The sequence below is a fragment of the Triticum urartu genome, chromosome 7A, assembly GCF_056163025.1.
Source record: "Triticum urartu cultivar PI428250 chromosome 7A, HENAU_Tu73, whole genome shotgun sequence".
Classification (NCBI taxonomy): domain Eukaryota; kingdom Viridiplantae; phylum Streptophyta; class Magnoliopsida; order Poales; family Poaceae; genus Triticum; species Triticum urartu.
In genome coordinates this window covers 406,069,444-406,080,088 of record NC_141879.1, presented here as the reverse complement: position 1 = coordinate 406,080,088, position 10,645 = coordinate 406,069,444, and positions in this window count along the sequence as shown.

The following is a 10,645-nucleotide window of genomic DNA, read 5'->3' as shown; positions in this document are numbered from 1 at the left end:
CCCGAGCGAGTTCAAGCTGTCCTTGATTGGACTCCACCTGAGACGGTCAAGCAAGTTCGGAGCTTCCTTGGCTTAGCGAGCTATTGCCGCCGCTTCGTCGAGAATTTCTCCAAGGTTGCTAAACCTCTAACTGAACCCCTCAAGAAAGATAAAAAGTTCAAGTGGACTCCACAGTGCGAGTTCAGCTTTCAGGAACTGAAAAGACACCTGACATCTGCTCCCATACTGGTACCACCAGATTTCTCCAAGGACTTTATTATCTATTGCGATGCCTCGCGACAAGGACTAGGTTGCATACTCATGAAAGATCGTCAGGTAATTGCCTATGCTTCACGGCAATTACACCCACATGAGGAAAATTATCCCACACATGATCTAGAGCTTGCAGCTGTAGTCCATGCACTTAAAACTTGGCGACATTACCTCCTCGGTAATGGTTGCGAGATCTTCACCGATCACCAAAGTTTGAAATATATCTTCACCCAACCGGATTTGAATCTCAGGCAAAGACGTTGGGTCGAGTTGATCTCGGATTATGACTTAGGAATAACTTACACCCCGGGCAAAGCCAATGTCATGGCTGATGCACTAAGTCGTAAGTCCTATTGTAACAACCTGATGTTACAACAAAGTCAACCATTTCTCCATGATGAATTTCGTAAGCTTAATCTTCACATTGTTCCTCAAGGATTTGTATCCACCCTGGTGGTGAAGCCTAACCTTACGGATCAAATTATAACTGCCCAGAAACGTGATAAAGTCATATCCCGGATTAAGGAAAACATCGCTAGCGGAGTTGCTAAATGTTTTTCCATGGATGAGCGAGGTGTTGTCTTCTTCGAGAACCGCTTGGTGGTTCCCAAGAAACAACATTTACGCCAGTTGATTCTTAAGGAAGCTCATGACTCCGCTCTCACCATTCATCCCGGTAGTACTAAAATGTATTAAGACCTACGCCAGAGGTTTTGGTGCACTAGGATAAAGAGAGAAATTGCTCAATACATTGCTAGTTGCGACTTCTGTCGTTGTGTTAAAGCAGAGCACCAACGGCCTGCTGGCACCCTTCAACCTTTGGCTATTCCTGAGTGGAAATGGGATAAAATCAGTATGGATTTCATGACTGGGATTCCCAGGACCAAGAGAGGGAATAATGCCATCTTCGTCGTGATCGACCGTTTGTCCAAAGTAGCCCATTTCCTACCTGTTCGTGAGAGTATCACCGCTAGCCAACTAGCTGACTTATACATCTCCCGAATAGTGTCTCTTCATGGTGTTCCATTGGGAATTAACTCAGACCGTGGGAGTCTCTTCACCTCTCGATTTTGGGAAAGTTTCCAAAATGCTATGGGAACTCGTCTCTCTTTTAGCACCGCCTTCCATCCTCAATCAAGTGGTCAAGTAGAGCGAGTCAATCAAATTCTGGAAGATATGCTCCGAGCTTCTGTCATCTCATTCGGAATGGGTTGGGAGAAATGCCTTCCATTCGCGGAGTTTTCTTATAACAATAGTTATCAAGCTAGCTTGGGCAAAGCTCCTTTCGAAGTTCTCTATGGACGAAAATGTCGAACGCCTCTTAACTGGTCAGAAACCGGGGAAAGACAACTCTTTGGCCCGGATATGATTCAGGAAGCAGAGGAGCAGGTTCGTGTTATTCGTGAGAAATTGAAAACATCCCAATCTGGTCAAAAGAGCCAATATGATCGTAAACATAAGCTCATGACTTATGAAGTCAGCGAGAAGGCTTATCTTAGGGTTACTCCATTAAAGGGAACCCATCGTTTCGGTATCAAAGGCAAATTGGCTCCTCGTTACATTGGACCTTTTCGCATTCTTGCCAAATGAGGAGAAGTTGCCTGCCAATTGGAACTACCTTAGCATCTTTCCATAGTTCATGATGTCTTCCACGTTTCTCAACTCAGGCGTTGCTTCGCGGATCCTATCCGTGGAGTGGACCATGAAACGCTTGATCTACAAGATAACCTCTCATATCGGGAATATCCCGTTCGTATCCTTGATCAAGCCGAGCATACTACTCGACGCCATAATATCAAGTTCCTCAAGGTTCAATGGTCACACCATTTCAAAAAGGAAGCCACTTGGGAAAGGGAGGATCGTCTTTGACTCGAGTACCCCACCTTCTTCCCGAAGGATCCTAAATCTCGGGACGAGATTATTTTGAGTGGGGTATGAGTTGTCACATCCCTATTTTGAGTCATGCATTAGGATTGGTTGAACATGTGCATCATGTTTAAATTCCCAGAAAACTGAAATGGGGATGACAGAACCCCAGCACCCCCCCGGGAACAACTAGGGTTTACTAAAAACTTTTTCAATGAACCTGAAATGCCCTTCTAAAAAGCCCACCCTTTTGTTTTGGGGTTAAAACCTTTGACAAAAATGGTGCATATTTTTCTAGGACATCTTAAGGTCATTGGATTAATTCTTATAGTATTTGCATTTGGGCATTTAAATGCTATAAAATATTTTAAATGCTCAAATAATCATAAACTAAAATGTTTGCTGTTGGATATATTCTAAGTAGTAGCCATGATTAATTTTATGATTTTTGGAAATGTCCTGGCATTTTTAATAAAGCCCTGAAGTTATAGAAATAATAGAATAAATAAAAAAACAGAAAAAGAGAGAGAATGAAACTAACCTGGCAAGTCACCAGCCGGCCCACCTGGCGGCCCAGCAATGTGCTGGCCCGCGCCAGCCAGCTACTGCTTCCCCGCCAGGCAGGCAGGGAGGTGACGCCGGCGTGCCTGAGCTCGCCATGGCGCCACCTGCTTGCCGCCCGCGCCCCTGGACATCTGGACGACCTCCACGTCGTCGCCCCGACCCCCTGGACCTCTCCATTCGTCCCCAACGCCTCTCCCTCGCCGTTCCCCACCTTGGCCGACACCCCTGCCGCCGCACCATCGTCGTAGCCGCGCCCTCCGTCGTCCACGCGCCGCGCCATCGTGTCCACGAGCTCCGCCGTCGTCGACTACATCGAGCAGGCCGAGCCCCGAGCGCTCGCCCGCTCTGGAATCGCCCTGACCCCGTCTTCTCCAACTCCGGCCACCGGAGATCCCCTTCGCCGTCCCCGCCGCATCAGCTCGTCCCCGACCTCGCCGACTGCCTCGACGTGACCCCCGTGAGCTCAGCGACCTCCCCATCCTCTCCATTTAACTTCTTGAGTACCGCAGCGACCGCACCAAGCTCGGCCGCACCCACCGCCGCCACCGCACGTCGCCGTCGTGGCCATAGCCATGTTGGGTCGCAACCGAGCACGCCATCGTCTTCAACACACTTGCAGGAGCCCGTAGCACCCCCGCACGCCCCCCGCCGTGCCTGCTAGCGACTAGTTCGACCTCGGCCGAACTCCGGCAGCCGCAACACTCGTCTCCACCTGCGTTTCCGGCCACCCCAGCTCCACCCACTGCCACCACTCGACGCGGCTCACTCCCTGCATCACGTAGATGGTCTCCGCCGTCCTTTTGGTCGCCAGAGCGCAAAACCCGCGCTGCTCCGCCGCGTCTGGCCTTGCCGGCGGCAAAACGCCGGCGAGTTTGACCCTGTTTGACCCCATGTGGGCCCAGGTTGACCTCCCCTGAGTCTCTGACACGTGGGACCGCCCAGCTGATTAACTTAGATTAGCACTAATCAAAAATTAGTTAGTTAATTAACTACTGACACGCGGGTCCCACTGGTCAGGTTTGACCTGGACCGGCCCGTTGACCCCTGACGTCACTCTGACGCAATGCTGACGCAGTAAATCCTTTTCTGGATTTATTCTTTAATAGCAAATTCCAGAAAATAGCCAAAACTTCTAAAAATCATAGAAAATCATCCATAGCTCCAAATCAAACAATTTATATATGAAAAATGATCAGCAAAATTCAATCTATCCATCTGTAATGGTTTCATGCATGACAAAACAAGATAACCTTGTTGTTTAAGAGAAATAAGATAATGCACTAATAAGGCTATGTTAAATGAACTAACATTTGAATCTTTGATTCAAATGAGTTCATTACTTTATGTTTTAGCTTGCATTAGGCCAAGACACATTCATTTTGCCATGTCATAGCATGCATCATATTGTTGCATATTGTCATGTGTTGATTATGTTCGGTGTGTCTTTCGTTGTAGGCTCTGCCTCCGAGGATAACCCCGAGTATCCGTCTGAAGGGCAGTACCCTATTACGACTACATCAGACAAGCAACCAATTGATCATTCCGATACAAGCCCATGTTCTCACTTCTGCTCTTGTTTACTGCATTAAGACAACGCGATTCAAACTGTTGTGTGCTACGGTAGTTGAACCCTTATCCTCTGCATGACCTGTCATTGCCACAGTAACTAGATGAAACCCACTAGCATGTGTAGGAGTTGATTGAGCCATGTATGTGATTCCTACCTTGCTATGCCTGCTATGCTTAGAGTTGTGTCAGGTCTGGTTCATCTGGGTGATGGGCTAGAGTGAAATGATTATGTCGGTAATGTGAGGGATGTGTTGAACATGTTTTGGTAAAGGTATCGATGAGAGGCCATGTAGGAGTACATGGTGGGTTGTTTCATTGAGGCCGTCTGTAAGAACTGAGATCTGTATGCGTGATTTAAGATTCAGCTACTACCACACATTGGGCCCTGAAATATGACCCCGCTCGACTTACTGACCCCTCTCTCCCTCTGTCCAGGAGTTCCAACTAGTTTCTGGTGTTTGTAGGTTATGTGTTGGCGGCTGTGCGTAGAGTTGACCCTAGGGGTGGGCTATGATGCGGTAGATACACTATGGCCGGGTATGTCGGGCACCCGTTTGGCGTCTCGGGACCCTGTACACATCGTTTGGGGCCGTTGAGGACACCCTGGCCGGATTTCCTTGCAGATGGAACCTGAATAGGCGATAAACCTGGACTAGGGACTTGTGCGGTTAGTCAGGTCGTGGTCTACACCCACATCGGTTTTCGCTTGAAGTCTGCCGAGCACATGTCGTGTGCAGACGCTAAGTGGTGGAAACATGTGTGATGAAGTACACCCCTGCAGGGTATAAAACTATTCGAATAGCCGCGTCCGTGGTAAAGGACTACTTGGTTGCCTATACAGTTCATAGACAAGTTAATGGATACTACTAAAAGACTCAAGGTAAGTGTGAGTACCGAGGATGGCCCTCTCGTAGGATGACGAGGGAGGATCCCCGGTGGAGTATTGTGTTGGTGAGTAGTGGACTCGTGTGCGAAAACTATTTTACTAGTGGAGTCTCGTAGGATAGTTAGCCAAGAGTCAAAGCTGGCTTGCTGCAATAACTCCACCACCTTCTTGAGAATGAGCATGTATAATAGGTTCTGATGTAAGACTTACTGAGTACCTTTGTACTCATGTTTGCTTAATTACTGTTTTCAGACGACAACACCGCCCCCTCTGATGGGTTCTACGTAGACCTTGATGTCGACGAGTGACTAGCCACCCAGGTGGTGATCCTGGCCATGGAGGGCCCTATGTAGATAGACAGGCTTCGAGAAGCCTTCTTTCTTTCTAGTGTATGTACTCAGACTATTTGCTTTCGCATGTGCTTGTATGCATGTATGACTTGAGTGTCGGGTCATGTGACCCCTATCGGTATGAACATGTTATGTATGGCTCTCTGGAGCCTTTCAATAAAGTACTTGAGTTGTAGAGTTTTTTTGTGATGCCATGTTGTATGTACTCATATCGGGCATATTGTGTGTATGATTGAAATGCTCGGTATGAGTGGGATCCGACAATCTAGTTGTTTATCCTTGGCAGCCTGTCTTATGGGGAAATGAAGTCTAGTGTTCCTCGAGCCATAGTAGTCCGCTACAGCCCGGTTCACCGGAGTCCTACTAGCCCAGTACTACTGCTCAGGACACTTGACTGGCCGGCATGTGTTTCACTTCGTTCCTATGTCTGTCCCTTCGGGGAAATGTCACGCGGTGACATCCGGAGTCCTGCCTAGCCTGCTATAGCCCGGGTTCCCTGGAGTCCTGTAAGCCCAGTGCTACAGCCCGGATTCACTCGCTGATGACCAACATGCTTGATGTGATTCATGTATGCCTGTCTCCATAGGTCTGCGCCGCTTTGGGTTCACGACTAGCCATGTCGACCCGGGTTCTCTGTCATATGGATGCTAGCGACACTATCATATACGTGAGCCAAAAGGCGCAAACGGTCCCGGGCCATGGTAAGGCGACACCCTTGGGCATACCGTGCGTGAGGCCGCAATGTGATATGAGGTGTTACCGGCTAGATCAATGTGACTTGGAATCGGGGTCCTGACAACGCCTGATACGTCTCCAACGTATCTATATTTTTTTAATTGTTCCATGCTATTATATTATCTATTTTGGATGTTTAATGGGCTTTAATATGCCATCTTATATTATTTTTGGGACTAACCTATTAACCAGAGGCCCAGTGCCAGTTTCTGTTTTTTTTGCCTATTTTAGAGTTTTGCAGAAAAGGAATAACAAATGGAATCCAAACGGAATGAAACCTTCGTGATGATCTTTCTTGGACCGAAAGCAAACCAAGAGACTTGGAGTTGAAGTCTGGAATGCCACGAGGCGGCCACGAGGTAGGAGGGCACGCCAAGGGGGTAGCCATGCCCCCACCATCGTGGGCCCCTCGTAGCTCCACCGACGTACTTCTTTCACCTGTATATACTCTTATAACCGAGATCGATCGCAGAGAGCCACAAAACCACTTTTCCACCGCCGCAACCTTCTGTACCCATGAGATCCCTTCTTGGGGCCTCTTCCGGCCATCTGCCGGAGGGGGAATCGATCACTGAGGGCTTCTACACCAACACCATAGCCTCTCCGATGAAGCGTGAGTAGTTTACCACAGACCTTCGGGTCCATAGTTATTAGCTAGATGGCTTCTTCTCTCTCTTTGATTCTCAATACAAAGTTCGCCTCGATGTTCTTGGAGATCTATTCAATGTAATACTCTTTTGCAGTGTGTTTGTCGAGATCCGATGAATTGTGGGTTTATGAACAATATTATCTATAAATGTTATTTGGTTCTTCTCTGAATTCTTATATGCACGATTTGATATCTTTGCAAGTCTCTTCAAATTACCGGTTTAGTATGGCCTACTAGATTGATCTTTCTTGCAATGGGAGAAGTGCCTAGCTTTGGGTTCAATCTTGCGGTGTCCTTTCCCAGTGACAGTAGGGGCAGCAAGGCACGTATTGTATTGTTGCCATCAAGAATAAAAAGATGGGGTTTATATCATATTGCTTGAGTTTATCCCTCTACATCATGTCATCTTGCTTAATGTGTTACTCTGTTCTTATAAACTTAATACTCTAGATGCATGCTGGATAGCGGTTGATGTGTGGAGTAATAGTAGTAGATGCAGAATCATTTCGATCTACTTGACACGGACGTGATGCCTATATTCATGATCATTGCCTTAGATATCTTCATAACTATACGCTTTTCTATCAATTTCTTGGCAGTAATTTGTTCACCCACCATAATACATGCTATCTTGAGAGAAGCCACTAGTGAAACCTATGGCCCCCGGGTCTCTTTCTTATTATATTGCATCTCTTTTATTTACATCGCATCTCGTTTAATATTTTGCAATCTTTACTTTCCAATCTATACAACAAAAATACCAAAAATATTTATCTTACTATCTTTATTAGATCTCACTTTTGCGAGTGACCATGAAGGGATTGACAACCCCTCTATCGCTATGGTTGCAAGGTTCTTGATTGTTTGTGCAGGTACTAGGTGACTTGTGCGTTGTCTCCTACTAGATTGATACATTGGTTCTCAAAAACGGAGGGAAATACTTACTCTACTTTGCTGCATCACCCTTTCCTCTTCAAGGGAAAACCAACGCATGCTCAAGAGGTAGCAAGAAGGATTTCTGGCGCCGTTGCCTAGGAGATCTACGCCAAGTCAAGACATACCAGGTATCCATCATAAACTCTTCTCCCTCGCATTACATTATTTGCCATTCGCCTCTCGTTTTCGTCTCCCCCACTTCTGAAACGATTTTCGAAAACCTTTTCCTTTTATTTGCCCCTCTTCTAGTCATCTCTTTTCACTTGCTTCTTGTGTTTTTGGGTGTTAGTGTGCCAGTTTGCTTTGATGGCTATGCCAAAAGGCGTTGATCCTCACCTCAGAAGGTTGGAAGAGATTGAAAACAACAATAGAAGATTTATGTCTTTGCAAGTTGAGCATAATATTTTCTTCAGAAACAAGCTTAAAGAACAAAAAAAGTTTTATGGAGTACATGAATAAAGAGCTCGATGATATGTCTAAGGAATTTCGTGGTTTGAAATCTCAATTTTCTCTTCTTGAAAATGTAGTAGGCCAAATTTCGGATAAGCAAGCCACCTTAGTTAATAAGATGGCCGCTAAACCGGAAGATTTAGATGATAATAATGATGAAGATCTAAAAGTGATTGATGTGACTCCTATTAAATCTTTGTTTTTCAATATGAATCTTGAAAAAGATGGGTCTGGAGATGAGTCAACTTTAGTTAAAAGCCGTCCCAATGATTCAGAGTTTTTAGATCTTGATGCAAAAATTAATAAAAGTGGGATTGAAGAGGTCAAAACTTCACATAACAATGAACCCACTATTTTCGATTTCAAGGAATTTAATTATGATAATTGCTCTTTGATAGATTGTATTTCCTTGTTGCAATCCGTGTTAAATTGTACTCATGCTTATATTCAAAATAAAGCTTTTACTAAACATATCGTTGATGCTTTAATGCAATCCTATGAAGAAAATCTCGAACTAGAAGTTTCTATCCCTAGAAAAATTTATGATGAGTGGGAAACTACTATTAAAATTAAGATTAAAGATTATGAATTCTATGCTTTGTGTGATTTGGGTGCTAGTGTTTCCACGATTCCAAAAACTTTGTGTGATGTGCTAGGTGTCCGTGAATTCGATGATTGTTCTTTAAATTTGCATCTTGCTGAGTACACCATTGAGAAACCTATGGGAAGGATTAATGATGTTCTTATTGTTTCAAATAGGAATTACATGCCCGTAGATTTCATTGTTCTTGATATAGATTGCAATCCTACTTGTCCTATTATTCCTGGTAGACCTTTCCTTAAAACGATTGGTGCAATTATTGACGTGAAAGAAGGAAATATTAGATTCCAATTTCCGTCAAGGAAAGGCATGGAACACTTTCCTATGAATAAAATTAATTTGCCTTATGAATCTATTGAGTGCCACTTATGGATTGCATACCGAAGATGACAATACCTAGATCTATTCTTGTTTTTATGCCTAGCTAGGGGCGTTAAACGATAGCGCTTGTTGGGAGGCAACCCAATTTTATTTTTGTTCTTTGCTTTTTGCTCCTGTTTAGTAATAAATAATTCATCTAGCTTCTGCTATGATTGTGTTTTTTATGTTTTAGTTAGTGTTTGTGCCAAGTAAAGCCTTTAGGATCTTCTTGGGTGATTGTTGTTTGATCTTGCTGATAAAAACAGAAAGTATGCGCTCATGAAAATGATTATCATTTTCTACCAGAGAGCGATAAAATAACAATTCCAACTGCATTATATCAATATACTTTTTATCCTGGTTGTCCTAATTTTTCAGAATTTTTCGAGTTACAGAAGTATTCGAAACATCCAGATTGCTACAGACTATTCTGTTTTTGACAGATTCTGTTTTTCGCATGTTGTTTGCTTATTTTGATGAATCTATCGGTAGTATTGGGGGGTATGAACCATAGAGAAGTTGGAATATGATGTCTACTACACAACCTTCTTCTTGTAGACGTTGTTGGGCCTCCAAGTGTAGAGGTTTGTAGGACAGTAGCAAATTTCCCTCAAGTGGATGACCTAAGGTTTATCAATCGGTAGGAGGCGTAGGATGAAGATGGTCTCTCTCAAGCAACCCTGCAACCAAATAACAAAGAGTCTCTTGTGTCCCCAACACACCCAATACAATGGTAAATTGTATAGGTGCACTAGTTCGGCGAAGAGATGGTGATACAAGTGGTATATGGATAGTAGATAAAGGTATTTGTAATCTGAAATTATAAAAACAGCAAGGTAACTAATGATAAAAGTGAGCGTAAACGGTATAGCAATGATAGTAAACAAGGACTAGGGTTCATACTTTCACTAGTGTAAGTTACCTCAACAATACTAGCATAATTGGATCACATAACTATCCCTCAACATGCACCAAAGAGTCACTCCAAAGTCACTAATAGCGGAGAACGAACGAATAGATTATGATAGGGTACGAAACCACCTCAAAGTTATTCTTTCCAATCAATCTGTTGGGCTATTCCTATAGATGTCACAAAAAGCCCTAGAGTTCGTACTAGAATAACACCTTAAGACACAAATCAACCAAACCCCTAATGTCACCTACATACTCCAATGTCACCTCAAGTATCTGTGGGCATGATTATACGATATGCATCACACAATCTTAGATTCATCTATTCAACCAACACATAGAACCACAAAGAGTGCCCCAAAGTTCTACCGGAGAATCACGACGAATACGTGTGCCAACCCCTATGCATAGGTTCATGGGCGGAACCCGCAAGTTGATCACCAAAACATACATCAAGTGAATCACGTGATATCCCATTGTCACCACAGATATCCACGGCAAGACATACATCAAGT